We start from the raw sequence: 14402 nt of genomic DNA, 5'->3' as shown, positions 1-14402 counted from the left end.
TAACCTATTTGCCAAACTTTCTTTTTCAGCCACTTGCAGCAGAGAGATTAAGTTGTGCTTGGTCATACATGTCCTCTTAGAAGACCAAAAGGCATATCTATAGGTGGTTTTTTCTTGGGTTTTTTTTTTGTTTTTTTTTTTTTGGGACTGCTTCTAAAAATGGAGAATGTCAAAATGAAGGACTCCAAAAGGCAGCTGTGCATGATGGCTTCATGACTTTTCAAAGACCTGTGAAGATGGAATATAAAAGCTCCCGGTTGAATTACAATAACAGGAAAAGGGCTAAAAGAAAGCTGTAAACAAGAGAGTGTCTGCATTCTGAGGAAAAGGCATTATCCATCCCAATTTTAGAGACAAATCACTTTAGACAATACAGTATTTGCTGCAGGAGTAAATGCTGCTGACTGATGGCACCAGAACACTGGTGTCAAATCACCATCTTGTGTTGAGTTGCAAGTTCTTCCTATATTTCATTTGATTATCTTTTTGATCCAGCTTTCATCCCACGTCCTAAACACATTCCTGTAGTTTGATCTGGTGTAAGGCAATGTGTATGTGAAAGCGAGTATACCCTGCAGCAGACTGGTATCTTATCTAGGGCTGTACATTTTGTTGCCAGAGCCGTCCTTGTCCTCTTTTAATAAGTTAATTTGAAAATGAATCTAAGAGTAATATCTAACTATTAACATATGTGTATACAGATTTACTTTAGTAACTTTTTGTCCATTTTTAAGGTGATTGCTCTGACATAATAATACCAAGCGCTCACCTCAAGCAAGCACACCAAACCCCATCACTTCCATAATAAATGTCTCATAAATCTTACGGTAATGCCTCTCTACTATTTAGGTTCATTTCATCTCTACTCTTCTATTGCAATGAATGAGTGGATTTTTGACATCACTACATAGGTTTGTCTTTGTTGATGCTCACAAGGGAGAAATGTTTCAAGGATGTTGTGCATGATGTGAGCCACCAGCTACAAGTGAGTCTTCTTCCTTTCATGGCACCTTGCTTGCATATCTCTGGAGAGGTTGTGACCCTATTGACTCTAGCTTCTGACATGGCTTTGACAAGAATTCATCTTTCCTCTTATTGACCTTTTCTGAGTGTTCCTTTGACTTATGGTTATGAACTTGAGAGTTCCCAAAGCACATAAAAACTTCCAAACATGCCCACTAGAGGGGGAAAAAACATCAAACCTAGCTAGTGACAAGGACGAACACAGATTCTTTATAAATAAAACCATTTACTCCTCACAAAAATACTCTGTAACAAGAAGCAGCACAGTCGCAAAAGGCAAAAAGGAATTGTCTGAAAAGGCAATGGCAATTCAAGATGAGTAAGTCTAAATCACAAGTCCATAGAATAATCGAATTACACAGCACAGAGGTCCAAAATCCAGTAATACACAAAGCACAAGAAGTCCCCATTTAAGTGAATCACTTGGGACTGTGGTTAGCACTGAGGCTTTCCATTGCTCTTATAGGTACCTGACCCTACCTCATGGGGAAGCACCCACAAAACACAAGTATAAAGAATAATGCAAATAATAAACAAACATAACATTTAACTTAAATCAAAGACTTGCTGAGCAAAAAGAACATTAAACAAGAATTTAAATCCCAGCCAGAGGTTGAAAGCTGAAATTTAATACACCACCTAACACGTCCACTTACTGATTAAAGTGTTTCAGCCGGTCAGAATGCAGTGCACCTCCCTCGATTGGGGAAATATTACAACATTACACCTCTTCTGGCACTTTTATTTCCTAGGAAAAGTATTTGTTTATAGTTAACTGTTAATTTATGCTGTTTATATTCATACTGTGTTTTTTTAACAAGAAGAAAATGCCATTCATTCAGCCATAACATAGACATATATATAATATAATTTTATTTATTTATTTTTTATTTTTTTTCTTTAACTTGCAGTTATACCTTCATCTTTGGTCCTAGTTTGAAAGTTGTTTTTTGCATTCTGAACAATTGAAATGTATATTTTTATGCTGTCTATATACTGTATATCATCTGTAAATAAACTGATGTATTGGCTTATATCTCTAAATACCACATTTTTGTGTGTGTGTGAGAAATTCTAGGTATACATTTGGGCATGATTAGTCAAGTGTTGATTCTGTTGTCTGTGTCTAGTGCTTAGTTAAGACTGAGCTGCAGAAGTACTTTACTTGCCTTGTCATCACATTAAAAAAAAAGCTCATCTGGAGTGTATTCTTAAAATGTACAGTTTCAGTTACTTTTGAATAGATTGTACCAGTTTGTCTCATAATCTCATATTTTCCAATGGGGCTCCTTGGGTAATTCCTGTTTACGTATTAAGGAGAAAGTGGATGTGATCTGCTATTTGAGGAGTAACGCAATGTATAAAAATGATACTAGGTAAGGTCTGGAGTAGAAAGTGGTTAGATGGCTCTGTAATTGAGACATAAGCACAGGTTCCTAGAGCACAACTTCAAAACAACAGCACGAGACAGCTATGTTTCCAGTAACTTACAAAGCTAGGATATTGCAGCTATAACCCACACCTTGTTTGTATGTTAACTTTGAGATATGCTTTTTGACCTACCCCTTGTGTGTCTCTTGTATAATTTTTATGTCTGTGATGTTATATTGCTTTTTTTGCTGCAACTACATTTATAGGACTTTTAAAAGTGGTTTTAGTTTTTCCTGGTTATGAAGTTCAACACAATTAGAAACAACTTTTCCAAAGCATAGGGCATAATGACGATCTAAATAATGTGCCACATTACATGCATGAGAATATAAAAAAGAGAGACACATACTGTAAAGCATTGCACAAAACCTTGTAGGCGTACATAAGCAAATTGTTCAGCGTTGTAAACGTTTGGCTAGATGGCTTTTAGTTTTCCCTAAAATGCCTCACTAGACACACCTTTCATATACTGTAGGTGTATTAACTCCTCTTGATTGGCAGCACTTCCTCAAAGATTCAGCACATAAAGCTGATCCATGTGTGAAGACAGGTTACAGTGCAATTGTCAAATGTATGACTTTTGAGATGTTGAAAGTGGCATCCCACTTACAGACTACAGAGATTGGACATGCTGCCACTTATGATCTGTATGCATGTAATTATATACATCTAACAATAAGTTAGTTTTTCAGGTGTTGCTAAATTAAACTGGAGCAGCACATTTAATGGTAAGCACTGTGGTGTCACACTTACAGAGCACTGTATTTACATTCTGGCCTGAGTAGAGCCTGTTTCCGAGTTTGGATGTTCTTTCAATATATGGTTTTTCTTTCAGATACTCTGTTTTTCCTCTCTACACCCAAAGACTGTGCGAGTGTTTTTGTGAGTTTGTCTTTTGACTGACTGTTGTCCATCTTCAGTTGGTTCTGACCTTGTGCCTAGCGTCGCTCAGATTAACATCTAAACCCCACGACTCTGAACTTAATAAATGGGTTGGAAAGTAGGTAGATGGATTGATGGGTAATTTAGGCAAATCTATCCATCCATTCATCGATGGAAGGAAGGAAACAACTTTAAGATGTAGCTTTTCAATTTATTTTCTGATGTAGTTTGTTAACTTTCCATCTAGCGTTAAAAATACTTGGTAATTCCTCTGGACTGTAATCACCAATAACCAGACATGAAAGTCTGCTGAGTTATTGTGATGTGAGAAAGTAACATCCTTTTTCAGTTGTATGCTTTACATATCTGGGCAAAATGAACATCTTGCAGTACTCTTCAAATCCTTACTTTGTCTAAGTAAATCCAAACTTTAATAACAATTGATGTATATATTTTGATTTTTCACTGTTTATGAAACACAATGCCATTGTCACATTAGACTGTTTTTTCAGCAATTTTTGGTTGTATCCTACTTTACATAATCTTAGCCAGTCAGTGGTGTTCTCCTGTGAAGCTGTTCACCTAATGTAGCATACCCAACCAAAACATTTGGCCATGCCTCTATGAAGGAAGTATCACTAATTCTGGATATAGTCAAGAAGGTTCACCAGTAATACTCTTTTAAATGTCTTCTACACTTCCAAGGAGGAGTCCATACAATTTGACTGTATGCCAACCTGGTACAGCATCTGCTCAGCCCAGGTCTATAAAGCACTGCTGAGGCAGGTACATTTGGAACAAAATTTAACCATGCTATGGTCACATGACAATAAAAAAAAGTTGACGTTGAGCTGCATTTGGAAGAATCAAACAAGAAATCAAAATCGCAGACACCTTCACTCATGATTAAAGTGAAGAGTCATTTGTTTAACACGATATGCTCGTGTAGCACTGTCCAGTGGGGCTGTACACAGGGTAAGGCCTAAATGACCAGGAAGCACAGTAGCTAAGAAGCAGGTCCTGTGTGCAGAAATTAAGCATATTCTTCTCTCCTGCCCAGATGCAGCTGCTTAACTCTTTGAGCATGTTTTGTAACCTAGAAGATATGGGTTTGTGGCTGGCTACATTAAAAATGTCCAGACCGAAACAGCTGGCTTCTGTATGTTGGAGTTTTGTTTTTTTTTTTCTTTTTGGTAAAATACAGTATATAATATCAAAATAAAATCTGTTTTATGACTTAGTGGGGATTAAATGATTTCCAGCTAGATCATCTCATGTAAAACCATCAAGGCAACTGTAATACTGTGTGTAGTTCTGGAGAAAGTCCACATATTAGTTACCAGGCTAAATCTGAGACTGCAGAATAAGACCACCGGCATATAGACTGGATATACCTTAAAAGGAGAAGAAGCAGGTCAGAGCCTGTCTCTGGAGCAAGACCTTTGAAACAAAAGGCAAAAAGCTTTTTTTTGCAAACAAACCATTGCCACTTTAGTTTCCGTTATGCTTCTTCAACTAACCCCTACAACACCAAGAGTTCCGGGAATCAACAATAAAATTTCATCTATCTGCCCTGACCTGTGAATGTCTCAACACAGCTGTGCTTGTATGGCCGTCATAGATTGGTTTACTGCCTGTTCCGTTACGCAGATGAAAAATTTATGCTCAAAGTATTTGTTCCTGCTTGCTACTTAAAATCCCTTACTTGCTTGTGTGGATTTCCTTTGATTTGTGACTTCTTCAGTTTAGACTTCCTTTACAGTTCTTACTTTCAGTGGAAAGGCAGGTAGAGCTTAGATCACTGGCCTCATTATTGTTACTGGTTATATTGGAAAAATGGTTAAACTGACTAAAGTGACCCTCCTATACAATAGGCAATTCATTTTCAATTTCTAAATTTGACCATACTATAGTTTCTGGTTGTCAGCTTTGCCTGTGTGGTCAGTCAGGTTTTTAACAGTTAATTTAAAAAACTTTTTTTTTTTGTTGTTAGCCCAAAGTTTCATTAACACACACAAGGGTCAGTCCCCACCACATTAAAATAATAATTAGAAGCATGGAGTGTGCCTGGATGTTATGTCACTGGGTAGAATGTAATGTATAAGTGGAAGTGCATTAGCCTAAACAGACTAAGACGATGTGATTGAAATATGGAGATTTTTTTAACGTGAAGAATTTGAGTTTGAGCCAGGGACCTTTCACTTCTCTACTCTGTGCTGTATTTAGAAACATCCTGTGAATAGAAACTGAGTGGTTATTCTGAGAACAGAGTGTATATGCCACTGTCATTTTTATATTTTGCTATGTGTGTGAGTTTTCAAGCCGTGTACTATGTTGACCAGTGCAGTGTTACCTACACACAAAACAACTGCATATTTTTAATTTGTTCGGTTATTCAGCAGTGATTTAAAAAATACTTTGAGGAACTGGAATGATAAGAACAGCGTTTTTTTTGTTTTTTTTTTTTTATAAAAAAAATATTATTTTTAATGTTCTGTAAAAGTACATATTTATAAGTAGTAAGACTGCCACAGTGTATGTTGTAGACTGGTAGTAATGTATTTGTAGTTCCTGGAAAAATGATCCCATGCCTAGCCTGGTAAACATTTTGCCTACTTTAAGACAGTCTTTCTTAGAAGCTATTATTGTTGGATTCTTGCAAATAATGATTTGTATCCCTCATCAGTAGTGTAGCAGACTAATAAACTTAGTGTGGCTTTTTAAATTCATGTCTTCATTGCTATATAATTTGTACCCTATCAGTATTGTGTATGTGAGTCATCTGTTGACACAGCCATGAAGAAGTAAGTGAAACTACTACTATCTTATTTGTTGCTTGAATATTACAGTGAAAGACTTCTGTCTATCTTCTGTCACCTCCTCTGTTACCCAAGGCAGATATGTATATAAATATAGAATACAGATCATTTTCCACAACACTCAAGATTAAAGCGGCATCATACAGAAATTCTGTTTGGGGCCAGTGTTGAAATGCATAATTTAATAGAATGTCATTCAAAAACATGTGTTTGATGTACTGTACTATTGCATGCAGTTCAACTCTATCATTACCATTATTTCTGAATATAACTCATTGTTATAACATATTTAATACAGAAGTGAAGCTAAGAAAAATTACAAATACTCTAATCTTTCAAAACAAAGTCCTCAAATGCATCTGAATATTATACAATACATACATTTTCTAACTTGTGTAGTAAGTAGGAGGTTCGAACACTGTTGTTTGTTTTGCAATGTGAATTATTGAGAAGGGGGAACTAATTGCTGGGATATATTTGCTTTTGGGGTAAAGGGTGATAAGGTTATTGCCTAAAACAGATGTATAGCTCAGAACAACTTGTGGTGAGTTTTTGATGAAAGGCATTATATTTAAGATTGTGGTTGTTATAATCTCAACACTGCCCAATTGCTGGAGCTGGAAGTAGTAGTACATGACTAATTAAAAGATTGTTTCATAAATTTTCACCCTGACACTAGAATAAGAACAGGAGATTTGTTGTGAAAGTAAGCATAAAAATACAATGGACTACTTGGTGGCAGTGTGCCTCTTTCAAAAATTCATACAGATTTATTAATGAGTAAGTGCCTTTGGATTACTTGGTGACCTGCCCACTAATGTTAGGGGAAACTATGGTAATGCTGTACTAAATGTCAATATATAGACCTAATCCAGTTTTGTACCCTCAGTATGTTTTAAACATAGTAATGTTTTCCATATTTGTTTTGTTTGTTTTTTATTTTTCACCCGTTTATGTGCATTATTGCCTAAGAATGTGTTAAGGTTACTGTTTTACAAATGGAATAGCAGAGCATCAATGAGTTTACACCTAAATTAGAAATTATATTTGTATAAGCCAATTATAAAAAAGTTCACCGCTTATGCTATAGGTGATCATAAAGCTATGAATCTGAACCTAAAAGGGTTATTCTGAAGTACTGGTTTTGTACATGGCCATAGATTACCTCCTTGTTTCAGAACTGAATCAACATGGGTGACAAATTAAATAGTCTGATAAAATGGAATTTCTAATGCTAAGAAACAGTAGGCCTTTTTTTTTTTTTTTTTTTCCCCAATTCATAATTGCCTAGTCAGAATGTGTTGGGACCACCTTCCAATACCATAGTCGTAAATGGGCTGCAGAATTTCATTATAGCAGAATATCTCTGAAAGATTAGCCAGGGTCTAACCAAACTTCAACATTGACAACAGAAGGAAACTATTGTCACTGTGGAGCTTATAGTACTGGAGAATCAAAATATAATAGTGTGTGAGATAGCAGACACTGTAGAGATATTCAGTCCATTCTTCATGAACATTTAAACAAGTTAGATTCCTAGAAAGTTGACTCTTGAAAGAAAGCATCTACTGTGTTCAGGGTTCCAAAGAGAATCACAAGCTAATGAATTCAGAGAGAAATTTAAGACGCATTTCTCAAAAAGAGGCAAATCCTGGATACCTTACTTTGACCTAGATAACAAGCAATGATCTAAACAATGAAATCGAGAGATTCTACTAGGGCAAAAAATGTTATAAAACATACCAGTAGGGTCATATGCATAGGTTTTTATGTTGCTAATAAGTGTAGGTTATTATACCTTGTAAGGTCCATGTAACTAGTCAGTTAAGCACTGATTAGCTTTGGTATTTATTTGGTATTTGCAGTAATCAATCAAAGATAATTATTAAGAAAACCTGTGACCCTCTTCAGTTTCACAGCCTGTGCTCACACTATATGGAATGCAGAGGCTGCTTTACAAAACTGTAGATTCAATCCATACACTCCATAGTCTTCATATCTGGCCATCTGAGACTACAAATTGTTGCCCATTGTGGATAACTGCTGCCATGGTGTGTTGTAAAGAAATCAACTAGAGGAGAGTTTTTGCAGATGCAGGACAAAATTAGTTTCTCTCAGAGATAGAAAAACCTTCATAAATGTTATTAGCAAAAAAAACAAAAACATGAATTATGTTGAAAAATGAATCATCTATAAGAAAATGCCTAATAACACTGGCTTTGAATAGATATTAAGCAATCAGTTATAGCTGATAGTGATTTTCTTTTTTAATTCAACCTAATCTTATATGCGCACATAGAGAAGAAAAGGTTTTTTCATGATTCAGATAAAGTAGCTTTACAAGCAGCTTTCAGCTTTCTCTTCCACTATAAAAAATGGTGGGTGTCCCCCAAAATACTTTACACAGATTGTTAAAAAAATGTTTTCACTTAAGGAAATTTGGCTTCTTAGAAAAATAAGTACATTTATTTTACCAATGACAATAGCATAAATATCAGATGTTCTGTAAATTATCACAAAAATCCTCAAGCCCCCTTTTGCATTGAAAGTTTTAAAGATTTAGCCAATACAAACTATTTCATGGAGAGGTGATGTTGTATTTGTATTGTTTCAAAATAAATTTTAACTTCTTTAAAAAAAAAAAAAAATCCAAAAGTGTATATGTTTTTTTTTAATGCAGTATTTTCACAGTACATATTATACTTGGATTTTTCATGGGACATTTCTAGATTTACATCATAAAAAAACATTAACTGGGGTTGAGTACTTGCTGTGTTGGTGATTTTGACTGTACTGTACCTGTCATGGTACCTACTTGAAGACAGGTAATAGAATAATTTAGAAAATTATTTGCAATCTCTTGCACTGTGTACCATCAATGCATTTTCTCTGTTCTGTATTTCCATTTGTGAACATCTCTTGACTGGTGCACCCTCTCTCAAGCATGTTCCCATAAAGCCTGCTTGTCAGACTCTGTTATTTATTTTTGAAGCACTACTGTCTCATTTTATACGTGTCGTCTTTGAAGATGAATCTCTCAGCATGCCTCATACGCCTTTACTACTCCTTGTGCATCTCACACTCCCTCTTTCGTCATGTCGCCAAATCCAAACTGACCATTTAGATACCTTTGAGGGACTGGACAAAGATAACCTAGTGTTTTACTATATAGTAGATAGATTTATTCATTAGTGTGATGTTTCCTAAATTATCTTTGGGCAATGCAGATTCATTCACTGATCCATAGTAGCAGTGATCTCTACTGTGTGAATATTTGAGAACTATCATTTGCTTCAGTAATGCTGGTGCAGTGTAGTCCTGATGCAAAGGCTTAAGCTAAAAAGATGTGGCTGACATGAGGTACGTGAGGCTACTCTGTCCAATTATATGAAGTTAATATTAAGACTCCTTTGGTTATGGGCTGTTATTCGTGTAACAGTAAGCAGTAGCCTAAAGCCTTTGATTTGCTCTCAGAAACTGTAATTCAATGTATGAGCTCAATATGTGGATGTTGGGTCATTTGACTAATCAGCATTCTTCCCACAATTCACACACATTCATTTAATTAGATTTCTGATTTTAAATTATGTTGTTATGAGTATGAGGTTGTGTGGCTATGAGTATATTTGTGAAGAACTGGCTTTTTGTTTAGTTACCACCTTCTTTGACCATATTGGTGCTGGAAAGGGCTCCAGTTTGCCCTGGCCCTTCACTGGAAAAGGTGGCCTAGTAATTGGATGAACTGATGGACTCAATCATGTAATTATACAGTACAAACACTGAACTTGCTTTATTTTAAGGTGGCTATTTTCTTTAGTATCCTTTATGTGTGTGTAGCACAATTGGTCACATAAGCATAATATTGTCAAATCCTTTTCATGGAATTCAGGGTTGTAGAGGGTTGAAACATATACTAGCAGCATTTACAGTAACACATGGCAAGAAACAGCCCAAAAAAGGGGATTCTCCACATAGACAATAGCCAGGTACGTGATTTAAACCCCAGGACGCAGTGTGTGGGAGACAGCAATGGTAGCCACAGTGCCAGTGTGACTCCCTCAGGAAAATGCATTTATAGTCCCTGCCACTGAATGCCATCTTGACACTGACAGGCTGTAGTTTAGTTATAAACCTCAGGTCATAAATTTTTTGTATGAAATACATTCCTTAGTTGAAATCAGTAAAACCACTGAGTAGTGCCTTGCAGTCTAGATGCAAAATTTAGAAAGAGACCAGACCAGTGCCATTGTGTTGTTGTGTGTGTGTTTGTGTGTGTGTGTGTGTGTGTGTGTGTGTGTGTGTGTGTTTTTTCCCCCCTGGTATTCCAGTATTTAAATGATACCATTTGTAAGTTATTTATTGTTGTACTTTTAGGAAATTTGTATTTTTCAAATTATCTTTATTATACTGTGTATGTCAAAATGAACAGCTTTCAAAAGCTCTAATTTTGTTTTTCAGATATGGTGGTCAGTAAGAACAGTCTGTCCAAAAGACATTAAAAATGTTCGATTTTGTCCTTAGTTTATTTTCATTTGAAATAGTGCCCTGTGTTAAATTATATGTTTGATATATCTGTGTGTGTGTGTGTGTCTTGCCCCCAATTGAAATAAGTTGAGAAAGTTAACCACTTGTTTTTTTTATGTATAATTTTCAGAAACCACCCAGTGGGGGAGGGAAAAAGAATGGAAATCATGTGAGAGAGATAACCATAGTTTACACATTTGTTATAATCAGGGGGTTATTTAGAAAATTACATTGTGAGCACTTCTAATCAAGCATATGCTTGTTATGTCCATACTCTCACTTTGTGGTGGATGTTGCCAGTACTTGTGCAATAAGGTAAACCTTCATTGCCTGCAACCCTCCTCCTGCAGTGTCTGTGTGCGTACAGTAATGTGTGTGACATAGAGACAAGCAAGAGAGAGAGAGAGAACGCAGTTTTATTGGTTAGTCACTCAGTGATGCTCTGAAGTGCTACTCCCTCTTTGCCCACCTCACTGCAGGGCTTTTCCTTTAAGAGGCAGTGCAGGGCTCCTTTCTAATTAATCAATTTCAGTGCTTGTTCTACCATAAGGAAGCTCTTTGCTGCTTCTTCTTCTTCTTCTTTCAGCATTTTTTGTATGTCTTTTTGAATGCTTGGCTTTGGTGCATAGATAGAATGAAATCTTTTCCTTTATAATTCTCCTGATTTGGGTTTGCACTTTGGAAGATTGAAGAAGTCCTTCAGGTCTATAAAGGATACAGGCTAAGGTCTGACAGAGGCTACTTTTGATTGAGCTTCTTAAATGAGCTCTGATGTTTCATACATTATAGGGGATTTCATAACACTAATCACAGGTAATTCACTATTGTTTTTTCCTTGGATAACTTTATAATTCTGATTATTTTCCTATTTTTTCTTGCATGTCTCAGTATGAGTCAGAATCAACAAAATCTGCCTTGCTTATACATAAGCATTAAATATATTACAGTGTTCAATTTGCCTTGGATACATTTTATGCCTTATTCTGGTAGAGCTCTGTTATACTGGGTTCATTTGTATTGTAATTTTGATGCAGGTCAACCATGACATTTTAAACTATGCAGATGATATAGTAAGACTTTTAATGAGTTAATTATCAGATCATCTCTTCTGTCTCCTTAGGCATAGTTATTTTGTTTCAGTTTGTCTCAAGCAACTTGTTTTGTTAATTAGATTGTCAGGTTGAAAGCACTGCTGCGTGCTGAAATTAAAATTAGACAAAGGAAACTAACGCATGACATGCACCACTTTTGAGAAATGAAATAGGAAAGCCTTTCAGTCAATTAGATTTTTGTTCATTGAATGCAAATACTTGCCTTGAACATTTTAAAAACCTCAGTCGATTGAAAGTTATTCCAAAGATTATTCAAGTGTATAATCAGAAAGGTGCCAAGCTCCGTGACATACGCTAAAAGAGTCAAGATGTAGATTTTGGAAGGGGCTCTGTAAAACGTACTTTGTAAAGCTAATATGTTCTTTCTGAGTTGGAATGAAAGTTATTTTGAAGTATGTATTGCTTTAGATTAAGTACTCTGATTAAAGTTTAGAGCACCTGTAAGAAATATAATGGATTGTTTGTTCTAAATGCATGTTGTAGTAATTCCTTATACAACATAGCATCACCTGGATAATAATTACAGAATGTAATATAGTAATGTTTAATTCTCAGTAAAACTTTTAAATGAGTGTTCAAAATGCAGGTTTGAAAAGTGTTAAGTAGATACTGATGGTAGAAAATGCTTCGGGGAATTGATTGTCTTCATAGTTGCTTATGAGGGGAACTGTTTTTATTTTTAATAGTAGTAGTGCATTTTAGAGAATAAAAAGTAATATCTAAGCCGATTTCTTAAGGATATACTGTAAGCAGAACAGCTAAGATATGAAAACACCTTATATAATTTAATATTTATTCTATTGTCCAGGAATGTTCTAGTGACAAGATGGAATGTACAAAGATGCAGGGCACCAACAGTTCTATGGTGAACAATGGCATAGCATGATAAAGAAGGAGGAGCCTATAACAACTGGAAAAGCTTGCAAGATCATTGCAAGAAAACATGTAAACTCACAGAAATCTGGCTTAGGCAGGCGTGACCTTGACTGTTTCACTTCATTGATATACTGTACTGTACATGTTTATGGTGATTTTGGTGAATGTATAAGTTACCTTTGTTACCCCAAAAACTGAAACAACCGGAGACTTGGCTTTAAAAATTCACAGTGCTCATGTACAGTACTGTACATAATATATTCATTCACAAAGCTAAGGTTGAACTATGTGATTATTTTAAATAAACATTTTGTAGAGGTGGTCCAGTGGTAGTAGTGCTACTGTCTCAAAATGAGGAAACTGAAGTTCATGTCCCAGGTGTTCTCAGCATGTAGTTTGCATGTTCTTGCTGTGTCCATGAGGTCTTCCTCCCACAGTTCAAATACATGCAGGTTAGTTAAATTGCTGTGGCTAAACTGGCCCTAGTGTGCGTTTGTGAATGGTTGTTCATTCTGTGATGATCTAACTGGTGCCCTGTCCAGGGATTGTGGCTTGGACTCCGGTTTTCCCATGGTCGTGCCCTGATTAAGAGAAATGACAACTTGAAGGTACAGTAATAATAAGACTGAAGAAGTCTGCGACATTTCTGTAAAAGATAACTGGTCAAAATCTGACAAAAATATTTCTTGGTGAACTTCTGGCATGATCTGTCAACTGTGTTCTTTGATTTATTTTATAGTTAAGCCCATAAATGTCAATTATGAGTTACACTTATTAGCTCTAGTCAGTCTTACAAGTGTTCAAAAAGTTTCTCTTAGCTGTGATAATGGTAATTTACACAAAAGTATAGTAATTAATATGTTTAGTATTGCAGTTACTATGAAACAAGTATATTCTACTGTAATGTCACATAAAGTGGGGTTGAGGTTTGGTACTAACTACATTTATATGTACTACTTGTTTCACATTATTGTTAGATGGACAAAGCATATTCCTGATGCAGTACTTGGAATGATTGTATACATCAGAGGAGCTGTGTAGAGAGTTTGACCGAATCTGAGAAACACTTTTCACTTTATATAGGTCTGTCACGAGAAGTAGAGAATGAATGATTTCAAATTGTATTATCAAATGTTTCATCAGAATGTCACCTCAGATGTCTTAACTAATTTCTCTTTAATCCAAATTTTATTTCAATTAATGTTCTCTTTCTAGGTATTAGTATGGCTCCATTACTGCTAATGGAATGCTTTAAAATGATCATAAGTGTTAATACTGCTAGTTCATGACATCTAATAGGCATTCAAAAGTCTACAAATAAATCGATTCATTAGATTGTACAATCAGCTTACAAAATTCTGTACACTATCTGTACGTCAGAAAAAAATTGCCAAATTAAAGGCATTCTGTGTGTGTGTGTTTTAATCCTGTGTAACTTTTTAATTTTGTTATATTTCAAAGTAATTAAAGTTAACCAACAGTTATGTAGCATCTTATAAGGAGGGCATTGTAAAGAATTAGCCCAAATATTTACGGCAACTTTGTAGTTCAGTTTAATTTCTACGGCTTCTATCTGTATATTAGCTCTTTTTAGGGGTCTGATATGTTTCCCTTTTTATACAGACTCCTCGTAAATATTATATGGTTTTTTGCTTTTGTCCTGTTGGATTAGAATCCTTACCTTAACTTACAATCAATGTCATATCATTTAAAATTCATTGAGATTAAAAGACTG

The 14402-nt window shown here is 35.4% G+C and overlaps 1 protein-coding gene across 4 annotated transcripts in view; it reads left to right on the top strand.

Annotated features, from left to right (window-relative positions):
• slc20a2 (solute carrier family 20 member 2) overlaps positions 1-14402 on the top strand; it is a 127561-nt gene that overhangs the window by 77946 nt on the left and 35213 nt on the right. The window contains exon 1 of one of the 4 annotated variants that reach the window (XM_039750367.1): positions 11209-11492. The exons of 2 other annotated variants lie outside the window; for them this stretch is intronic. The gene's annotated coding sequence lies outside the window, so the exon portion shown is untranslated. Of the gene's footprint in view, positions 1-11208; positions 11493-14402 lie in introns of those variants that run through there. One more of the 4 variants, XM_039750363.1, reaches the window with a different exon arrangement.

The sequence above is a fragment of the Polypterus senegalus genome, chromosome 4 (assembly GCF_016835505.1).
Source record: "Polypterus senegalus isolate Bchr_013 chromosome 4, ASM1683550v1, whole genome shotgun sequence".
NCBI lineage: Eukaryota > Metazoa > Chordata > Cladistia > Polypteriformes > Polypteridae > Polypterus > Polypterus senegalus.
Note: the sequence above shows the minus strand (reverse complement) of the source record. Positions and strands in the feature narration are given on the sequence as shown.